Here is a 27,136-nt window from a genome sequence, read left to right on the forward strand (position 1 = left end):
TTGGGAATATGTCTTCTGGGTTTCCTACTTAGCTGCAAGCAGAGCAAACATGCTCATTATTTTAATATGACTTGCTTTCAGCCATGCCTAGCATGTGCCTTTCTGTGTGGGGAAAAGAAAACCAAAAACCAACAGCCCTTTCTCCATTTTCTGGAGTCCCTGCACTAATGTCCCAGATGCTCAGGGAGCAAAGACTTGCTCCTGACTCCAGATGTTTGTCTCACCAAGAGCTGGGACTTGTGAGAAGCTGAGTACTTTCAGCTTTCAGGAAAAGTAGTTATTATCTCACACCAGTCAATAGGCTGACAACATCATAAGTTCTATGCTTTTAGAAGACATTTTACTAGCCCTACAGCATTATACAATTTTGCACTTACTTTACTAATCTGTATTAGTTTAATAGACCATTGTATACAGTGCACCTGTTGTGACAGTTGCAAACCTATGTTTTGCTCAGGTGCCTGTGCTAAAATTTTAATGCAAGCTGAAAAAATAATGGTTACAGTCTGGCCTTTCAGTGGCATGCGGTAATTGTTGCCATTTAGTGTACAATGCAGTTTTACTGAAATAAGAATGTTGGATGGAAAAGAAAAGCAAGCATTTCAGGGTTGTATTTTTTTCCTCGCTGTATAGATTGCAAGCTTTTAGAAGGCGGACATAATTGTATAAGTGCTGCTTCCATTAAAGAACAGCTGATAAGGCTAATACTTTTGAAACTGTGTAATAGGAATTTGTAATATCTAAAAATAGTGGCGCCTTTTAGAGACTTGATTCTTAACTCTTAGAATACTCGGGTGTTAGTGAGAAAGCTATTCTGGACAAATAGTTTAATGAGCTCTGGAGAAGAGATGGACAACTGGACTTTTTTTGGGCCAGATCACATTTTGCAAGATACTGTACGGGATATTCTGGGAATCTGCCAGAGAAGGAACAAGAAGGACTAAAGGTTAAAGATGTAAGGCAGTAGTCAGCATTTATATGACTATTCAGTAAACAAATATTTTATCTTCTTACAGTTACAGCTGTAATGATATAAAGGAAATGATATCATTATAGTGATGTTGGAAGGATTGGTTAAACATTGAGCTATCTGGGGACAAACTATTTCCTTCCTATTTGGAAGCATCAGGAATTTCTTCCATCTGACCAACATGAATTTATTGTAGACTTCAATACAACAATTTTTTCCTGAGCCCAGCCAAAATTCGTACTGCATTAAAGTACGGAGAGGACTCTTCTGAAAACCCAGTTTCATATGCTCTGCCTTTTAGGCAGGAAGTTTGGATTTTGATGTAAATGTATCTATAACTCATTCTTCCATCCAGATATTCATTCATCTGTCTCAAGAATGTGTTTGTTCCAAATATAAATGTACATATATATAATTTGCATAAATAATGTGCAGATAACACTTGAGATCAAGGCTAGTGCCTTACATTGATGCTATACGTTGGTGTAACTCTGGTCAACTCCTTTTGTTTATAGGTGGAAGATACCTGCTCAGTTCCTGTTATGTGAGTTCTGCAATTGCTCTGATCACCAAATAATTGAGTACTATCCAGTAGTGCATTAAGCTGGGTGACTACTTTGTGCTATAGGTAAAATTTGTTTTCTTACTCTCTTCCTAAGAACAGATTGCGAGCAATTGCAATTTTGTTTTGGTAAGGTTTTAATTAGAGAAGGTTTTTTTCCCATACACATTCACATGCACCTCCTTCAATGGTACAGGTATTGATAATTGTTCATTTTTTCATGTAAGAATATGAAAAAGGGTTGAAGAATGTACCTTGCACAAGGAGAGGCAGATCTGCATAAAATGATCACTATTGATAATCAGTTTGGATACCACACCAAAACTACAGGCAAATGAAGATGCAATTAGCCACAAGTTGTGGGATAGTAATAGACTTTATAATTACTGACACAGTCATCCTGTGTATTAGGCTCATCTACTGCACCTATGTTTTCTCAAGTCCTATTTTTTTCTTGATTGGGGTGGAGGGTAAATACTCATATGCTATTTATTTAGGAGTTGCCGTTCTTATTATTATGTGTTAACCAGCTATGCACAACACTTCTGGTTTGAAAATATGCTGTTTACAAGAAATATGTAAGCTATTTGCTGTAGCTAAATATGGGCTGATATAATCCTTTGAAAAGAGGCATGTGGCACCAATGTGGCAGGGTTGGCACATGATTGGGCACTATCAAAAAGACATTTTTTCCCATTCTGGCAAGCTACTTACACAAACCCACTACATTTTATGTTAGGGATAGGGATCTGAGCAGCCCCTGAGCAGGCACCTAGCCACTATTACAAATGAACTGGAAAGAAGGAAACTGTGGATGCCTATCAACTATTTCTGTAAATATCATAGCTATTTTTCAGGGTCATTAAACTGACTGTCCATTGTGATTATGTCTAAGAGTCAAAGGTATTTAAGCATAAGTGACAATAAGTATTTATGGCACTGTGATTCACAGTCTTTCTTCGTATAGATTTGGAAGGTTTATGTAATTAATTACATTGTACACTTTGTCCAGCTAGATGGTTAATGTTACTTTGGAAAACTCAAAAGGTAAGAACAATGAGCTGGGTATGCTAGTAATGTCAGTTGTCAAAGAACTTTATAATAGTGTTACCGTGAAAGCCAGAAGGCTCATAAAAAAGAAATGTATTCAGGTCTGTACATTTGAGGGACTTAAAAAAAAATCAAGACCTCATCTGTTTGCAAAGGAATGTCATTTTTCTTTACGAATGATGTGGTCTAAAGGAATTAATTTAATTGGCTAGCCCACTTGCAACCCTAAAATGCTGTGAGGATTCCAAAAGCCCCAAACGTCTGTTAGCACAGGTGATCTTGAAGGCAAACCATGAGAGTAGTTTTTGCCTTCAGACAGCATCATGCTGCTTTGACAAGATTCTGAGAAAAAGACTGGCCCATAGCATGCTGCACGTCCAAATGAATATTTCAGCACCTAGTAGGTGAGTTTTCCATAGTACTCATTGCCTAGCAATGTTTTCCACAGTATGCACCCAGACAAGATTGGTTTTGTCTGGTATTTCATTCTTTTCTCTCTTTTGCTATAGAATTTGCCAAAGAAATGCTATTTGATTTAAAACCGTCTCACAATGAATTGCAGAGCCATTAGAGCAATCCCTGAAGAATCTCTTGGAACATGCAGTGTCTGGGGGAACGCAGAGCCAGGAATAGGTTTCACGGTGGGGACCAGCTCCAAAGCATGGAGGAGTCTGTGATGAAGCTGTCAACTTTCAGGAAAACCTAGTCAGTAGGGAGTAAACCCCTGTCTTTCCTCAACAGCACAAGCTTCCAGAATAATTAAACTTTTCCTTGTCTTGAGACCAGCTTTTCACAGAATGACAAGCCATGCTTCAGCTCCTGACCTTTGCCTCAAGGTGCTCTGTGGCCCAGGCCTGCCATGTGGAGAAGCTCTGCAGACATTTCAAAATGGAGATAGCTCTCTTCCTCAGGCACATAGGAAACAGCTATCTCACTGGCTGTGAAAGGCAGCCAGTGAAAGAAAGAGAGGAGCTAAAGCACTGATCAGAAGATGGGCAATGCCATTCTACAGTAACCAAGCACTATCACAGTCCCACACTTTCCAAGACATATAGCTACTGTTCATAATAAAGTTAGTCTCAGGAAGTAACACGAGCTCTTAAAGACCACGGAGACAGTTAGAATGTGCCTCAGAATGTACTAAATCATGGGAAATGCAAGATATACTGACCTTGTTTACGTGACCATGACTTGGTTTCCACAATAACTGCAATCTACTACTTTCTTATATCTAACAATATTCTTGAATTCAACTAGTAAGAGACGGGAATTGTGGTTTTGGTGGTAAAGGTTCAATCATCACTTGGGACCAGAAGCTGTCAGTAAATGCAGCCACAGATGGGTTGCAACTATTAGTGGCCAGGATCTGTTGTACTACTTAAATATACAGGTTAAGCTGAACAAAATAGGGGAAGTGGAGTAATATGAGAACGTGTAAGAGGAGAAGGAAATTGCTGTCAGGCTCAAAGTTAATCTAGAATAAGTTAGATGTTAGTCAGCCTAAGTTCTATTAGTATAATCGTTAAATGGGAAAATTTTTATAATACTTGTTACAGAAATCAGTACTTTTTCATTAATGTTGAATTTTTGGAAAATCATGCTAGAAACATATTTTGACTTTTATTTACATTTTTTTTCCCCTGAAAATACTAATGGAAATTGTCCTGACCAAGAGGGTACTGTAAGAAATTAATATATAATAAATAAATTCCTTACATTTACTTCTCCTCCTATATAATTTGTACAGTTGTACATTAAATTGGTTCAGATGGGTAAATACAAGTAAGATTTAATCTGAATATACAATAATACTAGTGGAGAAGAAAGCCACGTCATACAAAATCTTTATGATAAGAAGCCTATTATAATTAAACCTGTAGATAAAAGAACCTTGAATTTTGTAATGGGTTTTGAAAATAAAAGGTATGAGTTTCATCAACAATTAAATAATAAAGGTTGTAATTTTAAATTAAATATGTATCCTACTTCCAAATGTAATAATGTTGGACATAGTATACTTGTTCAAACCTGTCCATACTACAAACTGGACACTATCAAGTGTTTTAGAGACAAGTCTAAGAACTTGCAATAACCTCCTTACAGGGAAGGTGTCTTTTTTGATCCTAACCACTCAGGTGATGACTAGTGCTTAGAAGCCTGAGGATTAGTAACACCAAGGTAGTTATGTTAGCCTTAATTAACTGGAAGTGTGTCTCTTCATTGTTCTCTTATTAATTCTCAGTCCTGTGCTGGATCGCTCTCTGTGATTTCGACCTCAGTGCCACCCTTGTGGCAAAGACTTCTGCAGGTGAATTTTGTGTACATAGAGGATTTCCTTTCACCGTTTTAAAAAATGTCCTCTCTCCAATTTCACTGGATGCTTCATTGCTGGCTTAGCAGACCGCTTTATGAAAAAGGACTACTAGAAGTGTTTCTCTCTATACTATAGCTTGTATTAGTATATTTATCATGATCTTTCTTTCATTTTCTTTCTAACTAAGGCTTTTCAGTGAACCTGTGTGGACATTTTTCTGGGCTGCTAATATTCTTGTTTTCTGTATTTGGAAACTGCCTAGTTACAATTCCACTTACAGAAAGGGACTAAACCCCATAAACTAGAGGAAGAAGAGACAATGGTATACATTCGATGTTAAAATAGTTCATACATTATGTACAAGTAACTGTGTGAATATATACATTTTACATATATATAAATGTATTAAATATTTTTTCCTTTTGTGTATAACTTTACTATTTTGATTTTCAATAGTTAGTATTTCAACATTAATTTTGGGTACATTCCTCTCATGCTTCTTATGATGAGAAGAAAATACCATTGAGCTATCCCAGGCAATTCCTCTTTTCTTCCCTGACACATTGAAATTAATTTGATGTGTATTAAATTTTATGAGCTGAAGAGACAAGTCAGTTCAACCCAGATCCACTAAAATGTTTAGATGTCAGGTGTAACAGGAAATCTGTTGCGGAGCATAGATTTGCAACCAAGTTAGTACCAGGTTTATCTCTTTGGTTTGAAAGGAATGTACCTATGAACTCTAATTGGAAGCTTATGACACAAATATATAAAGGACATGAAACAGACAAGGAAACTTAATCAATTTTGACTAGGCATGGAAATATTGGACTAGCTCTTTTCCTATGCTGTTCCTTTAAAAACCAACCAAACAAAAAAACCACCTCCCCTCCCCAAACACCCAACAAAGAAATCAATAAAGTCATTAGAAAAAAGTGAACTGTATGAAGGTTAAATAGAAGTTCAGTTGGCTTATATGAGGAATTGTCAATACTTTCTTATCAGAAAAATAAAAATGCATGTGATTTACTGATTGTATTGATTATATTAACAGAAACCATCTGCTATCCAATCCTGCAACCTAGAGTTTTGTTTTCCAGTGATGGTTCCGGAAGGCACAAAGAGAAATAACTGGCAAAAATCTATCTGAAAATCATTGGTAGCTGGTCATCTACCTCATAGTTGCATTCTTGAGTCTTCTACTGTAGCAATACTATTAAAAGTATCTTCTTTAATCATTATTAGTTGTCAGAAAAATCTCCATTGGTGTGTGATAGTATTTGACAGTCTCAGCATCATGTGTAGAATGATGAATTACTAAATACAAATGAGAAATTTAGGAGGGCAGGTATCAATTAATCTGTTGCCAAACGTCTTCGAATAAAATTTACTTCTGATAATGTTTTAGGAGGAGCAGATCAAACTGAGGATAATTTTTCTTATAGAAGATATTTTGCTTTAGGTTGACTTAAAGACTGTCTCAGCTGACCTGGGACTGCTTTGTTACATTGTTTGGTTGTCTTACCAACCCGATCTGTTCCTCTTTACCTCCCTCTTGCATTTCTGTATCGGCTTTAGACTGCTTTGCAGTCGTCTCAATGCTAAGATTTCTGCAGTAGGAAGCAGGAATTTGCCTTATCATGCCTATGTCTTGACTTCCTCTTGGTATTAACTTCCCACTCATAAAAATTTCTGGGAGGTCAACTGCTAAACAGGAGTTAAAAAGTTAAATGATTTACAGGATTCAGATACTTGTCCATAACTGAAGCCACTGACCGTGGAAGTACATCTACAATATTGCACATGATGAATGAAGTTTATTTCTCTCACATCTCAGCTTTTTTTGGTTTGTTTTTGTTTGCAAAGCTATTGATGCTTCCATTTTGTTGACTTGACTAACTTCAGTGCGTTAGAAAATATTCTCTTGCTAATCTCAACTATGATTATAGTGCTACTGCTTGATTATGGCATAAAGAATATACTAAATCTTTTAGACACACTGTTGTTATGCTTTTATTCTGTTATTTTTGGTTTTTATTTTGGGAAATAGTTTGCTCTGATACTTTAACTTCTTTCCTCTTCTCTACTCACTGTCAAACTTCCTGTGAAATAAGTAAGATGTCTGAAGGAAGGGTTTTGTCTTTCTTTGCCTGGCAAGACCCTGGATAGTATCACTGCTATGGCGATACAAATACTAATGGATGACAAACCCTAACTATTATGGATACACTAACAAAAAGGACAAGAAATTTTCCACTGTAAATAGATCATCCTTGATGCATTTCCATCAGCTTAGTCTTGCACTGGAACCTGCAAACTGGGGTATAACACCGAGAAAAATTTCGGGAGAAATCAGTGCATGGGGCAGGAAAAAAGAACTACTACAGCTTGACCCTCCTGGTTATAATGTAACTTGAAAGCAACGAAAAATAAGATACACTGTTCTTCCAGATTTTCACCAGCATCCTCAGCTCATTAATACCTTGGTGGTGTGGAGGCTGTTATGAGCTGGTTACTGTATTATGTCAGCTAAGCAGAGCAGCAGCTGTAAACAAATTAGGAAAATTCAATGCTGATTATCTGAATTCAAAACAAGAAATTAAATTGAGTGTGGGCAATTTTAAATTTGGTCATACTGTAGATAAACAAGGATAAGTAAATATGTACAACATTTGCAAATATATGCAATATTTTAAAACATTTTCTTTTTTTAAACCAAATATTTGCTCTATTTAATAGCTATCTGTTTAGTTTTGCACGTGAAATAATTGTTCAACTCTTGGTCTTTGTTAAACACTGGGTTTAGAAAAGATGAGTTTATACAAACAAAAACTCAGCTTTGCCTATACCACATTGAATTGTTTAAAAAGTAATCATACCCTCTTTATAATCTGGTGGTTTGTATTTTAGTTTTTAGTACATAGCCAGACAGATCTGTATGGTTTAGAAATATTTAATGCTGTTAAAGTGTATTCCATAAACTTTTAAAATATTTTGGCACAAGCTTTTATTCTCATTTTTATTTGATACTTCACAAGAATCATATTTCCTCCCACCTCCCCTACCTCTCCCCCCCCCCCCCCCCCCCCCCAAAGTAGAGCCATTGAGAATCTGTGGATTATTGATGAGATCTTTTACAATAGAGATGTCACATTTTGAAGCTATCTGGAGAAATAACTGGTACTTTGGAAGGTCACATTCAACTAAAAATAAAAATACATTCCATCTTAGTGTTTTCAGATCTTTAAACAGTATGTCCTGAGCTTCCACATCAGGCAGAAGTAAGTATGTCTTTCTTTTTCATTATATGCATCCCTAAGGTAAGTACTGATTCATTTATGTGGGAAATGCATCTGCCTTCCTAAGGACAACCAGGCAGCTGAAGGTACTTCTTAGAGAGGTGTGTTCACTTGAGTAATACAACAAAATACTGACATAGAAACAGTATCTCTTGGGACAAATACTTCTTATGAAAAACAAATACATTAGGCTGTGCAGATTCAAACACTTGCAGTTTCCTGGAACTGCCAAGACATGTCAAGTTGTTAATCTTGTTCTGAAGATCATCTGTTGACTCCAACACTTCATTTTAGTAGGAAGTGTCATCGCTGAGGGCTGGGTTTTGCATTCCTTTCTCCAGGAAAACTCTCAGCAGAGTTTTTTGCTAAGCAAAGTTAGCAGGGTATTATACAATAGTACATATTCACATGGTTAATCTTGTTCTCCCTCTTAACTCTTGACACAAAAGAATTTTAGATGTAGTGGTAAAGGAGGGAGTACTGCAAAAGAGAAGGGCCTGGCTGTGATGGTACAACATACTTTGTTAATGGACAAGAGTTGACTTCTGTTTTGATAGCTTGGCGTCATAACTTAATGAGGTATACCTTTTGTTTCCACTCTATGCAGGCCCAAAAAGATGGAAAATACAGTAGACTGTACTGTGATATAAGGGAGACTATTCTTTTCTTTTCATGGCTTAATCCGGCTCAGTGAGAAACTGATCTAGTAAGAAAGGCAAATTCCTTTCCCAAAAATTTTGTGAATACTGAAATAAATGCTGTAAACACATTATGTTTGCCAAGCCTCAATATCCATTACAAAAAAAAAGCACTTTGACAAAGTGCTTTTGTTATTGATTGACTCTGTGGATGTTGTCTAGAAGATACTGGATATGGATCTATCTGTTTCCTGATCTGATTACCAATTTAAAATTTACTAAGACTGCTTGTTTAGCACAACATTGGTGTTCAACTTACAAGTGGAAGTTTTATCACCTGTTAAATCTGAGAAACTTCAGAGTTCTGAAGGTGGGAAAAAAAAAAAGAAAAAAAAAGAAAAGGAACATTGCACCTTTCTTGCCCTACACAAGACAATGATGACCCAACTGGGAAAAATCCCTCAAACATGATGAATTGAGGAACATGCACTCTGTCAGCCTTTGAGTGATCATGGCAATTTTGTATGTTCAACTCTAATTACAGCTGAAAGCAATCAGCGGTCATCTGACTTTCACAGCTGGTAGTAAATTTCCTTGTCCACCTATGAGGAATAGGAAGACTAGTAATTCAAAGCTGTTCAGTCAAGGTGCTTCACCTTTGTCTTCAAATGACGGCCATGAGGTACCCCTCAAAAAGTCAGGATGGTTTCTATATCCATTTAAACTATCAAAGGAGTGCAGCAGTGAAACCAGAAACAGGATGCCTTTGTTTACCACCGTCTAGAGTCCAGGTACCTTTGGACCAACGTGTATTTTTAAAATATTAAGATATGAATAGTAGACAGGATTTATACATAATTAACACAAAAAGCATGCCTGTTGTATGTTTTATGTCTCTAGGAAGTACAAACATATGAATGATATATATGTTTATTGTGGAACTATTTTCTTCTTTGATGTTCACAGTATGTTATAGAAAAACAAAGTATTGCTTTGTATGAGAAAATCACTTCGTGGCATAGCTATGTGGATCTCTATACATGTAGTAAGACTTGCTGTGAGAAAGAATCGCTTTGGCTCTCTGGGGAGAAAAATAAATAATTTAAAGAGGCTGATTATATAGCTAATATTACATTATGCAAATATGCAACCCAGGGAGGTTTGGCACACAATGCATTGATTTATATGCTGTTTAAAGGCACCTTATCTTTCTGTTTTGTTATTTATAGGCTGGACTGTGTGTTTGTTTATGAGACTGCATATCCAGAGAGAACTGAGGAGCTGTTACTCGCCTTGGTGTCTCAGCACACACTTTGGAACTGCTTGAAATGGGTATCTGGTCAGAAAGCAGGGCTTAGCGTGCACTCGTAGATACTATGAACTTTGGCCTAAGCTGAGAGCCCTTGGGCAACTTCAAGAAGAGGGAACGAATACTTGCCTCTTGGAAGTTTTATTTGTTCTTTGGGTGATGGGTCAAGTGAAAGAATGTTTGACAAGGACAATTTTACAATAGATTCCTGTTAAAGTATGGTGGTGAGTCACCATATCTATTTACAGCAAAATGATAAATAGAGGTACTTTTCAATGCAGAATCTCTCTCTCTTAACAAAGAGGGTTGAATTTAAAAGAGAAGGAAGTCCTCATTTAGAACAACGTCAGAAAAGATTATAAGATGAACTAATATGAATTCCTAAGCTATGAATTTGCCTCAGTGGTTTGTTGAAAAAGACAAGATTTAAGCATATAAGTTGCATCATCGATTTGGGTCACACACACCTCTGTTTATGCTAGGTATAAGCAGGGAGTCCCACAGAAACCTAATTTTGGAAACATACAGAATTAATGAGTACTTCTGGTGGTAGCCCTGGAGGCTAGCAATGTATTTTTGATCTTGCCTTTGATTTGCTAAATATTTAAAATGTAGTTTTCATCCTAGTTCATGCTAGTGTCAGTGCATGTGAGAATAAAATTAGCGTTCGTTCATCCAACGTTGCTTCCACCAGATGGAACCGGTGACGTTCAGCCTGTCCTGGGGATATAGCTGTCATAGAAACAGTAAAGAGCCATCAGGCTTTTGGATATTACTGACATGGATCAGATTTGATCTGTGAATTGAAGTCTTATATTTTGCGTCATTAATTTGTAACAAGTTACTGTTTTTTAAAAAAACTATATTAATGTAAGTTGTTAATTATGCAAACTTTTCTATGCATGTATTACTCTTCTGTAAATGTTCAGGGAAAAAAAAAAGCTGTAAAAAAGCCCTGTAAAGTGAATTAATCATAGGTCCAGCTCCCTAGCTTTAGGAAAGCCAGTAGCTCATCATGTCTTCCCATTAGGACAAGAGAATTGTTGAGGCTTATCATACCATCTTTCACAAGGGTAGATGTTATAGCACAGTGGACTGAGATGCCAGCAAAAAGTAGCTGGAGACTGTACTAGTAGCTCAGCATATCTTTCTGAAATGCTTTCTTTTATCAAACAATGGCTAATGATCTGTTGTGAAGCCACTGATGGATTATCTATCAACCCCCCTCCATGATGAGTAAAAGCTCTGGAAAACAGTGAGAAATTACAAGACAGTTTCCTTAAAATTCAGCACCAGCAGATTATCTTTGAAGTGAACTTTCCTTAGTATTTTTCTGATTTTATGTGACTGGGGAGAATTCTCTCTTTATCAAAGGTCTTTTACCCCAGAGCCAAGATGTTGATGGCTGATGAAAGTGTTACAGAGCCTTGTTACATTCAGCAGCTTAAAAGCCAATGAAAACTAATTTTTGTCTTGTTGCACTCTCTTTTTCCTTTCCTCCAGAGGTCTTTGCTATTGGCAGGGTAAGCTAGTAAATGCTTCTTTAATCTGAATCAGAAGACTTTTCACACAGGGTTTAATATTTTCTTTTTAAGTAGCCTGTTACCAATTGAAGGAAGGCTGAAGACTGGAGAGGCTTCATTTATCTTACCAATGACAAGAACTGAGAAAAAAAAAAGTAATTTCAATGTACTATTGATGAGTGTTGCAGCTTCCTGTGATTAAAAGCTGCATTACATGTAGACAGCAGTAGTGGACACTGTTCTTTGAAAACTATGGCCATATACAGTACGTTAATTGAACTGTAAACACATGGGTGATCAATACAAGGTAAGATTTGTTAGAATTAAGATTTCAAGTGAAAGAACAGCCAGGCTGGAAGCAAGGGAACCCTTATGTCTTATTTGGGAAGAAAACAACAATTCTTGGACTTGGGTCATTTCATCATTGTCCTGGGAGGTCCAGGATCATCAGGTTTAAGCAGTAGGCTTGGAAAGTTTTTTAAGTGGTTTGCTGAGCAGCAATTTTGGAAAATGCCTTATTGTACTTCTCTCTCTCCCTCTTTCATTAAAAACAATTCATAGTGGGGCAGGACATTGCAAATTGAGGATTACTTCCTCTCTTTTTCATGCTTTACTTTGCAGTGAACCACTGCACGACAAGAGCATGGAGAATCTTAGGAGCTGCTATGGTGACTACACATCAATGTCAGCTTTCTAACTTTCCAATTTGAACTAATTTCCCACACTTCCTTACCTCGACTCCTACCTTAAAGAAGACAGATGCATCTCTGTGACCTGTCTTGACAGACATTTAACTGTTCTTCTTTGTTGCTTTTTCACGTCTTGCTGTTCTTACCAAAGCTGAAATCTGAATACCCCGGCAGAGCAGCTGCAGACTGATAAGCTGGTACAACAAACTAATGCTGTCACAAAATTAAACTATAGTGCTGAGTTTTATGTGGAGCAATCTGCTTCTATTACTTGATAAAATGCAGATTTTTCCTATGCAGGCTGTATTAACACTGTTTTGTCCTTGAAAAATACCTGTTCTCTGTCTCCATTGCTTGTATCCTGACTGATATAACCACAAATCTCATTGTTTTCCCAAAGCAACCAGCTTTCAGGTGTGTTTCTGTTATGACCAAGAAGCTTTTATTCTACCAAATGTCTTTAAAAAAAAAAGAAAAATGAAAAAGTACTTTCTGAAAACTTATATAGTGAAGATGTCCTGAAATGAATTAACAGCTTCTTAATTTTCCCTAATCTTTAAACACTCTCTGTCACAGCACAAGTTTCTTCTTTCTACTTTTCGCTAACACCCTACCTCTCTCAAATAAGGTGTAAATTAGTCCTTCTTGCATAATTTAGTCTTATGTGTGTTCATGTCAATGCACCCCTTTATTTTGTATAGTCTTGTAATAAATGTCGTTTATACTCTACTGATGTTCCACTCAAAATTAAACCATGTGTCTTTTAGCCTCACAGCCCTCTTTCTACCCTTTATAGACCCACAGTCCTGATTATTTCCAAATCACAAAGGAAGAAGCAACCTTTGCACGTGATATCTCATGCAGGTTATTTGATTTGGGGCAAAGCATGAAGATGGCTGCAAACTGGATCTCTAATTTGAAGGTGATTGCAAGCTTAGCTGTCAAGTGACCATAGTAATTGGTAATATGAGAGTCACATTCACTGGCTACCTCTCACTGTATTATTACCCAAAGCAAAATACCCACGTGAAACCTACCCATCAATTTGTAGCCATGTTTAAATAATGACAGGGATCTCAGTCTCTTGTGCAGGGGCCTTTTAAGTCATTCTGTGTTCAGTAATGTAGCTTTTGTGTGCTAATTTTAGGCATTAGCCACATGGTTGAGATTAGAGGAATTTTGCTCTCAGCTCCTATGGCAGTGTGTACTTTTTCCCCCAAGTACTTCCTATTGTAGTTATTATCAGTAGAGGTGAACCAGTTGGAACAAGAGGGAGAAAGCATTAATGTAGTGTTGATGGTGGTCTGAGTGTTTGCTGCGTGCTGCTGATAAACTGCTGGTGCTTTGAATGCGCGTTGTCTACTTCTGTTAAAATCAGTTAGGCACAGTATAGTGGTGAGAATGCCAGAGGTCATCAGTGCTAGGTCGAGCCTGAGCGGTTTGTTTCCTTAATTGCAACAGAGGCCATTTTGGCAACAGCTCTGTAGCAGATAGGGCATGACAGGCCTGTGTTTACTGTGGCCTCCTGATTGCAGATTTTCAAGCTCTCTGAAAGCGGGGGTCTTGAGGATAGCGTTATTTTCCTTTTGAGCAAATCTGCTCATAATGTTTAGGTTTTCAGGCTTATTCTTATTGTGTTTTATTTCAGGGCAATATAAACCAGCTGTTATAATGCTAAGCTATTTAAATGATATATGTTGGTTTATGTGCAATGCCTGTATCACTGAAAAAACATGATAAAGTAAAATAATGCCTATTATTCCTACTTTTAGTGATATAAAAAGTTTCTAGAACTGCAGCGTTGATATCATTTAATCTGAAATGAAATGGGATTGTGACAGGAAGGGAAGTTACATTTCTGAACATCACTTATTCAGGTGCTCTAGCTGTAAATGAGCTGTGCCATGTTTCACCAGTGAAGAACCTTAATGTACAAAAACATACTAAATGCAAGTGCATAAACAAAAGAAAACACACTCATGAGTTGTCTTGCCTCACTTATTTCAGCTGCTTACAGATATAAATGTAAAGACCAGCAAACCAGGGTCCCACGTGGGTTTGTGCAAATCCAAATGTCTATGCATTCCTGAAACAATGACTTAATTAAACTTATTTTGGTTGGTTTTGTAGGATAATCATATTCTTTAGTTAATAAGTCACTGAAAGCTAATTCAATGAATTTGATTAATGTTAGGAATAGCCTTAATTTTATTTAACAGATTCCCAAATACAGGTAATGAAGGTTTAAATAACCCTGGAAATTGCTTAGAAAAATATTGAAGGCTGCATGAATTTTCTTTGCATGTTGGTAAAGTTAAAACTGCCCTTCTGAAGAGGTAAACTATAACTAAAAAACCATTTCATGGTAAGCTTCCCATCACACTTAAAAGCAAGCTAAAAAGGAAGAAAATCAAACCAAACCAAACCAAGCCAAACCAAACCAAACCAAGCCAAACCAAACCAAACCAAACCAAACCAAACCAAACCAAACCAAACCCTGCCCCGCCATCCAGTCACAAGAGTGTATGGCATTGCTGTGTTATGTGCGATTTATGATTGCACCGGTTCTGTTAGGATATAGAGACAAGGCTGAATATGATTGTCTATGCAATGGCCTTAGATGTGACCCTGCAGCTCTGTTTGAGCTGTTGGAAGACACTGCATTGCTGTTCCAAATAAACAGCTGGGAAATATCAGCTGAAAAGAGCTCTAAATACCTCTCCCATCAGCCTACTGTGGAAGTTATATTGGGAAATATCTTGAAGATATTGGATTTGGACATAAAAAGCAATAAAAGTTTGCTACATTTGTTATATTACAGTGTCCTAAAAACCCAGGTGTCCAGCAGCCCAGGGGATGACATGAGCACAGTAGTGACCCAATTTCATCCATTTTTCTGGGGAGATAATGGAAAGGATAAGAAATGGACTCTGAATAGTCTAGAAATAATGAAATGACACATACAGATTTGAAAAAGTATAGTGAACTATATGTGGACACATTTCAGACAAAGATATGGTCACAAGCTTCTCATTCATGGTCAAATTTATACACTAACACTTAATAAAATGCACAGTTGAGTAATGCAGTGTGTGGTATAGCTTACCTTTCCTTTTAGGGCATGTAAGGACACAGGTGTTTTCTCTGTCTTCCAGCAATACTGATGTTTGGTAGTATAACAGACAATTCCCGACTTGTATGTAGGAAGAAGGGAGGAAAAAAGTGTGAATGAAAATGTTAACTTTTTTAAAAACTCAAAAAAGCCTCAGTAGAAATTCAGACCTGCTCTTATTTTAGCTGATCTGATTAACCTATTTATAATAATAATAATAATAATGACTTATTATGTGACTCCTTTGAAGTTCTTTGACGGATGTCTGATCCTAAAAACAATGCCAAGTTCTGTGTACTTAAGCCTGTCTGCTGTGGGCTTTTGTACTCATTATAACCATTTCCCTGGAGCTATTCAATACTCTGGAGCCCCCACACCTCCCCCCACGAGCTTCCTTCAGTCTGTGAGGACTCCCTTATGGTATAGCTTCCTTCCTGAGGAACAGCGCTCTTGGGAAGAATAAGGTTTGACTTCCAAAACTGATGGGAGGTTTAGAAGGAAAACAATGTCATCTTCAAGAAGACCTATGTTGGCTTGGTGCCTGGCCTTTCTAACAGAGTTGATCCCAGAGGCATAAGACTGCAGGTGCTTAAGGAGAAGTTTGAGTCAGGCTTGATGAGTCGTGCATTTAATTTTGGGCTAAGTGAGGAACAGAGAAGGAACTGTTTTTTCATTGTTGTTGTTTCCCCCACCTACCCCCCGGACATTTTCAACCAATGTGAATAACTACTTGTTTCTACCAGAGCAGATGAGACCTCTGAAACGGTCATTTTTTCCTTTTCATTTTTTCTGCCAGTGGCGGAATCTGGCATTCAGGCGCAAGGTGAGTTTCCTGCAGAAAAGCCACCAAGCAGAAGATCATACAACCCATGTTACCTCTACGCCACGGATGCGGGAGTCCCTCTGTGTGTACCGTGGGCACTTCCCAACCCCAGTGCGCCACTGCCTTCACTCACCCTTCATCCACCTTCTGGCTACAGAAGGTATCAGGAACAGGTATCCAGAAGTCATGCTGAACAGGTACTTGTTTGCCATGATTTCTAGATCCAGAGATAAGCAAACACAACTTTCCTGAAATTGGTACCTAGTTCTTTTCATGGCAAAGATTATACAGATACATCCTTCAGGAATAATTTTCCAAATAGTCACAATTTGGTCCACCTCTGAAATTTCTGCTCAAAAGATTTCTCAAAAGATTGAGAAACTCTTTATTCCTCACTTGACTAAACTGAAACTTTCATATATATATATATATATATAAATGTACCTATAAATGTTTTGAGAATAAACCAGTAAAAAGATTGCACATCTGGAATGAAAGTTATATCAGCAAAGACACAGTCCTGCCACACTCTTTGTGTGAAGTCCCGGCAAGCATAAGATGTGTTAGGAATTCAAGATAAGGCCTCAGATTTCAACAGGACAGCAAGTACTGCGTATGGGTTATGAAGCAGTTCTATTGTTTCCCTCAAATATTTTTTTCAGTCAGTTTAGTACACATGAAAGGTATGAGAAAGACAGCTCTGGAGAATGAAGGTTTCTGTTTATCCGTATAACAGGCAAACAAGCAGGCAACTGAGGAGTGAGTTTCCTCGGCGCAGTTCTGGAAGGAAACTTCTATGAGTGGGAGCACAGTAATATATTTTGACCTTTATTAAATAATCTGACAAAACCATACAGGCACCGCGAGTCTGAATAATCTCATTCTCTAAATGTATCCTGCATGCAAACCTAGTTACATGTATTCACGGTTGCTTTGACTAATTTTAAAAAAAGGCAGAGTAAGCCCCCATAGAATATTCACAAATAACTGAAAGGATATTATCTTATTTTTTTATATACTACAACGCTTCAGTTTTCATGCCCAATCAGCCTTTGACCTCTCTGTTTACACTGCTACAGAGATATCTATTAGTGCCAAAAGAATTGTTTTTTTCTAGATGTTTGCAGAAGCAGCCACCTCCACACCAACTCCAAAAGCACTGCAGCTGAAATACAACCACTGGACTGTAACAATAGTACAACAAAGCAACAGGAACTGGGCAATAGTTGTATTGTCACTAGAAGTCCATTCCATGACTTGAGGGTCTTTCTAGCTGTTTTGGTAACACAATGGCAGGAAGCCAGTTCATTAAGCAAGGCTGTTTTTTTGTTATTTTTTTCTTCCTTTTTTTTTTCCTTTTCGTTGTTTTTCTGATTTACATAAGCAGCAGATACAGAGTGCTGGTAACCAGATCACTCTCTGGTCTCGGTTCCATGGCGCTTATGAGCATGTCTAACTCAGCAAATGAATAGCCATATATTTACATGTAGGTACGGTCTTAGTGCAATCCAGTCTTTCAGACACAACAATCACCCTTTTTTGTACCTAATTCAAAGTTTTGATAGAGCGTGCCAGCAGCTAGAATGCAAGCTATTGTTTCCTAGAAACCCTTTGATAAATTATAAGACATGAATGACACTCTTGGTGTGATTTTGCAGACAAGACTAAGCAAAAATTAATGGCTGTTGCTGGAATGGCTGTATGTTTTCAGCAAAATATGCTGCTGGTCATATTGATATTTGCCAATTAACAATTAATCACCCTGAAACACCCCACTGTGGACAGAGAAGAGAAGGATGGCGGCACTCCCTCAGTACAGCTGTTGGAGAAACCTTTAATCATCCACATCACTCTGAATTATCGGCGATGTGGAAGGGAGGGCTTATCCTGCTCCACTTTCAAATGGGTGGTTTTAGATGACTCACACTTTCCTCCACAACTTTCTTGAAAGACACCCCAGTCCCCCTTTCATCCTCCTATTTTGTAATCAATAGCCTTGTGTTTCATTATATAGGATTCAGGCATCTCCAGACAGTATTGCTATAAATCTTGATAGATGACAGAACATTAAATTAATTGCTGTAAATTTTAAGTGGCTGTATTCTGGCACTGCTAAAGAAACTCAGCAAGCATGTAAAATGAGATGGCAAATGCTAAGCAAAATGATAGTAATAACTGAAATCAGAGGTCTGATTAAATAATAGACATACTTCTTTGTGTTGCTGAATTTTAGTTTCCCAGACCAAGGAAGGGAAATGGAATATAGATGGAGAGAAATATTTATATTTTGCCAGCATGACAGTGTGCTGTCTTGCATAACACTGGATTAGTTGCGATAAATTGCTTTTCTTCCTTTCTGGTGTTTAGACTTTGTGATTTGGGGGGTCTTTTGCAGTCTTATGTTTCTCTATTTCTTTCATTCTTTCCTTAAGGAAAACAAAGAGTATTTTCATTTTAGATGAATTTGTCAGAAATAAACTTCAAACATGAGTCTTTATTATAGGCTGTTGTATAAAATTAGACTGATATTCAAGCATTTTGACCACTTAGAGCTCATACTAATTTCTGGGTGCCAAGCCTTCTTAAAATTAAGCTCTGAATGTGCTTTAGTGTGATTTTTGACAAGGATCTTTTGGTATGTAGTGTGTGATTTAGATGCATGAGTTTCAAGACTGAGATGATAGGTGTGTGGCAGTCTACCTAAACATATCTTTAGCTTTAAGCACCTGAGTAGTCAATCTGGTTTCAGGTCTTATGCCAAAGACTAAGGCCGCACTTACATGGAATAAATATGGACTTCATTAGTGTCATGGTTTAACCCCAGCCAGCAACTAAGACCCACACAGCCGCTTGCTCACTCCCCCTCTGGTGGGATAGGGGAGAGAATCGGAGGAGTAAAAATGAGAAAACTCATGGATTGAGATAAAGACAGTTTAATAGGGAAAGCAAAAGCTGCACACGCAAGCAAAGCAAAGCAAGGAATTAATTCACTCCTTCCCATGGGCAGGCAGGTGTTCAGCCATCTCCAGGAAAGCAGGGCTCCATCACGCGTAACGGTGACTTGGGAAGACAAACGCCATCACTCTGAATGTCCCTCACTTCCTTCTTCTTTCCCAGCTTTAGACGCTGAGCATGACACCATATGGTATGGAATAGCCCTTTGGCCAGTTGGGGTCAGCTGTCCCAGCTGTGTCCCCTCCCAACTTCTTGTGCACCTGGCAGAGCATGGGAAGCTGAAAAGTCCTTGACCAGTGTAAACATTACTTAGCAACGACTAAAACATCAGTGTGTTATTAACATTATTCTCATACTAAATTCAAAACACAGCACTGTATTAGCTACTAGGAAGAAAATTAACTCTATCTCAGCTGAAACCAGGACAATTAGAATAGGGCTGCATTAGAATGTAACCTGCATCAGTCACAAAGATGACACATCATTTGCTTCAAAATAATGTATTCAATGTTTTCTATGAAGTGTTTATGGCACTACTTGCCTTGGGGCTTTTGCTTCGGCTTTCCCACTCACCTGATAAGTTTCACTGCTCAGGGCCCACCTTCTGTCAAACCCATTATTTGGAAATGTCACCGGAGCAATGACATAAGAGGGAGGTGAGAAGCTGACATACGAGGCTTCCCATACAGCAAGGCTCCGTTGCTCACAAATGATCTGTGATAGGAACAGAAGAACCTCTCTCTTTTGGATAGGGTAGGATCAGTTCACGTGAAAGGGATAAGCTCCTAATTCCAGACTTGTGACAATATATTTTATTGTATTCATCATTCTACATAAAGATTTGGGTTTGATTTACAACATGTTTTATAGCTCTTTTAAGCCAGTACAATTCTGTGGATTTCAGTGGCTTGGTCCTGTTTCAGATTTGAGCACTGATCACTAATCTGTTACACCAGTTTTATGCTAATGAATCAGACCCTAATTCTGAAATGATATCTGCCATCTTTTCATTATACTGTACATCACCTGGCAGCTGCATATGTAGTTGCTATGTAATTTATGCTTTGCAGGTGTCAGTAACTCCATGTCAGAAACCAGAAAGATGCTTGGATGTATTTGGTAATTACTGTGTTACTAACAGGGTAATTGCACACTTATTTCTGTCTACAAATTACATGGTAGTCGCTCTCAGAATTACCATTAAAGATATCTTCAGTAGTTGCCAGTGAATAATTGCTTTTTAATTACAATATAATTACATGCTTATTACTGTCTGGTAGAATAAAGCACTGCTTGATTTTGTATACTTTGTGGCATTGTCACAGCAGCCAAAGGTCCATGGATGTCATTCGCATGAACGCTGTCTGTGGCAACTCACCAAAATTTTTGGAAGTGTTTTTATCTGAGAATAGAAAATGGCTGCGTCTAAGGAGGTGGTACCCCTCTTTGAGCAAACAGTTTATCCTGTTAGTAAAGTCCCTCTCAGTTAAAGTTAAGCCTGCCATGGTTTTCAAATGTCATTGTGACTTCTCTGTTTTAAGCTGTCAGGAACGATGTCCACGAATGGACCAAGGATAAGGGCTTGAACAGGGGCTTCCACCAAGAAAATTCCAGCCCAAAGCTCCAAATAACCGCACAACACTTTCCCACTGACAATGGTGAACTCTCATCCAATGGTTGACTCTAAGCTGCCCTACCATAGCCTGTTTGGCTATGAATTTTAGAGCCAAGCTAGTATAAAGCAGCACCTGCCATGAGTTCCAGGATTTCAGAAGATGTAAGCCAAAGCTTAACATGTTTCTCAGGATTGACAACTCCTGATAAATTACAACACGTAAAATTCAGGGGTCTAAAGGTGTAGAAAGCGCAGTATTTTATTTACCTAATTATGGAATAAAAAAATAATAAGTATCATTAATGTTTTCTCTGTCTTTGTTTGTAAGCAGTGGAGAACAGCAGAATATTCAAAACATAGATCTGGTTTCACGGAGGTCCACCCAAACGAATCTCAGGGAATCCAATGGGATCAGTCTACACATCATGCCAGTAGAAAAGCCTACTCCAGATCTCATGGAGTAATAAGCCTTTCTCTGGCTTGAGATCAGATTCTGCTAAATTTCCTGAACTTTCTCAGCACAGGGTGCTTTCCTTGCTGAGACTGGCCTAGAAGAGCTACAGGCTTTTAGCTACAGCACCACCTTACCAAGAACCATGGACTTGCTGAGATACTGTTAATCATGATTAAGTACTTTACTGTAGGATTTTAGAATCTGGTTTATTGCAAATACAATAGGCAAATTAAATGAGGTTCAATTAATCATCAAGATTTGGATAGCCTGAGTTCTGCAGAGTGTTAATCACAGTTTAAACAAATAGGTAGCATTTTCAACCGTTTAGAGCATGCTGTGCTGTTCAACATGCTTTACAAATGAATGAAATTCTTCCTGTGATTCTGCATGGAAAAACAAAACAAACTAAACAAAACCAGGCACTGGAGAAACTCAGTCTCTGTTTTGACTTCTGAGTTGTAAAAAACCTTTTGTTTGCTAGTTTGCCATCCTCCCTAGTGGCACTTTCAGGCAGTGCTTATTCACATACCTTGCCACTTTCAATAATGCACTGATTTGCAGATAATGGGGAAAATATTTTCTATCTCCAGTTTCAACCTGAATCTGATCTTTCATAGAGGCAGAAAGTGAAATGATTAAATGTAATAGAGACGTAAAGGTTTCAGCTAATCATGGATATTGAAAGAAGATAAATACTCTCAGTTAACATTCAGCTACATTTTCGTAAAGTCCTTCTAGTTGTCCACTCTGCTTACATTTTTCCCCCTCAAGGATAGTTTATATCTTGCTCACAAATTCTCTTATTAATAGACGAAGTTGAAATTCAAAGAGCAGTCAACGATCACTGTGAGCAGAGTCACTAAAACTATTTTCTTTTTCACATACTCCTTTGATTTGAGTTCATTTAAATCTAACTTGAAGGGCTGGCAAAATTACAGTAGGCTAAAATAATGAATTTCTTTGTGCTTAACTGGTAATACATTTTGTCTGAGGTCAGAATTTTCAAAATTACTTAGCATGCATGACATATAGGCAGACTTTATTTTCAGAGACTTCCTTTTTAATCTAAAATATTGCAGTTTATTTTTGAAACTGAATTGCTGGGGTGGAGAACAAACTGCAGACCACTCAGTGGTATTGCAAATAATTCAAAGGGAAATGCAGTGTTTGAAAGCAGTATCATTTGCTAAAGGGCATTTGCTAGCAGACAGAAGCATGAGACAGAACTACTGTCTCAGCTGAACTCTGCAGCACAGGAAAGGCTAGAGCATGTGTGTGCTGGGGTTTAGAAATTAAAGACCTTCTACCGAAATATTATAATGAGATTTGAGTGTTTAAGTAAACAAGGAACTGCCGGACTCCCAGTATTCTCAGAAGCCAACATCAAATGGATAAAACAATGCTTTCTTCACGGTCTTTGGGATGCCTAGCATGATTTCACTGAAGTGTATTTTTGCATTCTGTATGCTGGAAGTTTTCACTAACTTTTTGTCTTTCTAGTGTTGGAAACCTGTTTTTGATCTTTTGCTTATGATCCGTCCAGTTCCTAAACCAAGATAAATCTGCATCCTGGTTTATAAAAGCTTGGAAGGGTTAACTGGAACTTCTGACTCTACTGGCAGAGAGAGAAGCGCAGTCACAGGGGCTCCCTATTTCAGAGTTAGATCTCCAGTTAGAGGGTACACACGCAAACACACCAGGTTCTTGGAATAAACTTTTTCACCTTCAAAGCTTTTTGCTGAAGCAGCAATCTTCTGTCAAGAGCATCGAAGCAGAGGAGTGTTATATAGAGTGGAGAGAAGCAGCAGCTGATCTGGAAAAAGGCCCATTTCAACGTGATGCATTCATCCTAAAAAAATCAAGTAAAACTTTCATCCTACATGCTCTTGATTCATGCATGCTCCATTACTGGAATAATTGAACCTTGAGTAGTTCCACTAATCAAAAGAAACCTAAAATCAAAACATAGGAATAAAATAAAGAAGGGGACGGAAAAATCTGGGGAGCTGAGGCAAAAGGCTATGAAGCAGGAGATCTGAGTTTGCAGCTTGTTTCTGTCTTAGATTCATGCCATTTGAACAAGTTGTTTAAGCTTTCTGTACTTTAGTACCCCAGGTACAACACAGGAATAGCAACCCTTCCTCTGTTTCCCTTTTCCACCCTGTATATTCAGCCTGTCAGATGTCTGGCACATGGGCTCACCTCTCAGTGTCTATTTACAGCATTCCAGTTTTGATGGGGATGTCTGGCTGACACACGTAACTGATGCCAATAACACAAATCAGAAGTGTTTTACATGGACCTTTCCTGTGTGGCCAGGATTTACAGCAAGTGATTATAAATGGCAAACACTGTCTGTGACCCCCTCATTCCCTCTCCACACAACCTTTGAAGATGGTTTCTGTTCATTTGTTGAACTGTCTTAGCATGTGGTTAAGAGCCTTCTTTTTAAACTCTGCCTTTGATTTGATATCTTTGTGCCTCTGAACATAACGACAGGTTCAGTTTCCTGAAGTTTTTACGCATATAGACCTGATTTTACAGATATGCGTCCTTACCTAAGCATAGTATTGCAAGCTTTCCTGTGGCCCCATTAAAAGAAATAAAAAGGAGAATAGCGTATAATTAGGCTAGTGTCATGTATACAGTGGGTTTGGGCTTTGCTATTAACATTAACAGAGAGTATTATTTACTTAACAGTGTCTGTGTGCTGTATCTGTACATGGTCTGGACAGAAAGGTTCAGGAGGAAAGGATATTCTGAAGAAAGTTAGCATGAATGGAGTTCTCTGCAAAACACAGATGTGGTGCTGCTTGTACCTGTTGTATGTGTCAGACACTTTATGGGAGGAAGTTGAAAATGTAGCTGGAGATGAAGAGCAACATGGAAAAGAGAGGAGTATGAATAAAGCTACAAAGGTGGAAAAGCCTGAAGAAGTGCATGAGGAACAGCTAGTTTGGTAGGCTGTATTGTCTGAGTGGGCAGTGACGGGAGGAGAGAGAATAGGGAGGGAAAACTGGAGGTGAGGATGAGTGGTTTTATTTTTAATTGGATAGGGAATCCAGGAGGAAGGTGCCAGCAAGTGGCACCCAGGCAGCCATTTACTTTCAGCATGTTCTTCTCGCCCTTTTCAAAAAGCTACCCATCTTGACCAAATGTTCAGAATTTCTTTTACAGACGTTGTCACAAAGACACACGTGATCAGTTGTCTATAAATTGAAGCTTGTCTATGATATTTTGCTGTAACTGTGGATTTGGACACCATAGAGGAAAAAGACATATTGCATGCACACACTGTACAGAAAAATCTGGTTACGAACAACTAGAGGCTGCCTAACAAAGTGTTACATCATATCCAGAAAGAAAGAATAATTTCAGGCTGACAGCATCATTTTAATTTTATTATAACATGCCTCTAAAATGTGTTGTGACTAATCATATGAAAAGTTAACATTTATTTTTGAATGGGTGGACTTAGGTAGGCATAAGAAAGAATACACTCTCAAGTAGCAAACAATTTTTATATTAGCCAAAGCAAAAGCTTCACGGCGAATGTATGTAAATCACTAACTTTCAGTGCACCGAAGGGAATGTACTTCATGCTATGACTTAAATACTAATGAAATCAAGTGAAAATGATAGTCATTAGTCAGCTGTGCCTTGATAGGGTTCCCTGTGGACAGATATAAATTCACCATTAGAAATGGATTCCCTCACAGTCCACAGTGAACAATTAATCCCTCTGTAAAGCAGATTTAAATTTGATGTTTAATATGTGGTTTTTTCATTTCAGGTCTCTTATGTTTCTGTATTTGCAGCTTGTGTTTAATCTTTTTTAATTCACTCTAAGTTTTTTATCTGTATTCTCTCAGTTTTATGTGCATATTATTGGCCTATGCGAATCATACAGCCACAGGTATTAATGATAATCAGTGGAAGTGAACTAATTAGCACACAGCTCAAAATAATGATGTCTCTTACAAGCCAAATGACCCACTTTGGTTTCAGTTCATAAAAGGAATGTGTTACCCTATAGAAATTTAGGGGTAGCATTTTGAATGGTATCCAAGAAATGGACAGCTATAAACATTCCTCATCTCTTTCCTTAGATGAAAATAATTTTAAATACTTTTCCAGCATCTGATTCTGACAGATTGATTGAAAATACGTCAGCAGAGGCTCACACGCGCGCGCGCACACACACACACACACATTCACACATGCAACTTCTGAAACCTTAGCTGAGGTCATTTGAGAGGAGTGAGGAGTGAGATTCTTGCCAGCATTCCTGCAAGTCAAATCCTGCTGCGTGGCATCAGGAGTAGATCCTTCCCACTCAAGTTTTGTACTAATGCTAGCTCCTCATTCCCTTACACTTTTGTCAGATCTGCATAGGAAACACCAGTGGAGCAGCACCAAGCCTTTATTTGAACAGAATCTTTACTCAGAGAACACTCACACTGAAATGAATAGAACCCTTCTCTACATAGGAAAAAAACATAATAGAATGGAAAATTCATAGCATTTCTTAGGAATATTGTGCTACCTCCAAGTTTTCTTGGCTTACTACTATATCTATATAATATTTAGTATTAGACAATTGCCAGACTATGAAAGAAACAAAACACAGTAACAGTGTCCCGTGTGCACTCTGCCCTTTTATAGTTGGAAGGGAAATCTCTAGGAGTAATGAGAATTACTGTGGGCTGTTATGTAACATTATAAATTATAAACCACAATGCTACGTAAAACCAAACCAGAGAATGAGCTCAAGCACGGACTACTGAATGTCTGTATGCTTAATAGTCAGAATGTTCCCTGTCTAAGTTTTGGCTCTTGCTAGCCAGCACTTTCCAATAGAACAATCAGGCATGGTTCAGGGCATGGCTACGCCATTCCCAAAAGGCAGTATGGTCAAGACAGCACAAGGTTTGGTTCTCTCCAAACATCCAGAGTAAAGTTCAATCCCTGAAATGCCCCTCCATACCCTTATTTTATCCTTAGGAACGCAAAACGTGCCCTCCTCCCATGCCCCCCCACAGTCTTCCATTCTACCAAACTGGTCCTTTTCCTTGTTTATTTAACACAGATGTACATCAAATGTCTTCTCCCTAGTCAGTCATTATACAAAACCCCCAAATTCTTAAAAACTTATAAAAATCCCTTTTGGTAGTGGATTTGAAGCAAACCATGATGTTGTTGATGTGGAAGACATCATTGTGGCAGACAGATGTACAATAGTTGTTCTCTGCCTCTTTCACAAGCACACAGACCTGATCTGACACAGCCTGGCTCCCAGGTGCTGGAATCACAGAATCACAGAATCACAGAATCGTATAGGTTGGAAAAGACCTTTAAGATCATCGAGTCCAACCGTAAACCTAACACTACCAAGTCCACCACTACACCATGTCCCTAAGCACCTCATCCAAACGTCCTTTAAATACCTCCAGGGATGGCGACTCAACCACTTCCCTGGGCAGCCTGTTCCAATGCTTGATAACCCTTTCAGTGAAGAAAAATTTCCTAATATCCAGTCTAAACCTCCCCTGGCTCAACTTGAGGCCATTTCCTCTTGTCCTATCGCTTGTTACTTGGGAGAAGAGACCAACTCCCACCTCTCTACAACCTCCTTTCAGGTAGCTGTAGAGAGCAATAAGGTCTCCCCTCAGCCTCCTTTTCTCCAGGCTAAACAGACCCAGTTCCCTCAGTTGCTCCTCATAAGACTTCTGCTCCAGACCCTTCACCAGCTTCGTTGCCCTTCTCTGGACACGCTCCAGCACCTCAATGTCTCTCTTGTAGTGGGGAGCCCAAAACTGAACA

Source organism: Mycteria americana, chromosome 2 (genome assembly GCF_035582795.1).
Source record: "Mycteria americana isolate JAX WOST 10 ecotype Jacksonville Zoo and Gardens chromosome 2, USCA_MyAme_1.0, whole genome shotgun sequence".
NCBI lineage: Eukaryota > Metazoa > Chordata > Aves > Ciconiiformes > Ciconiidae > Mycteria > Mycteria americana.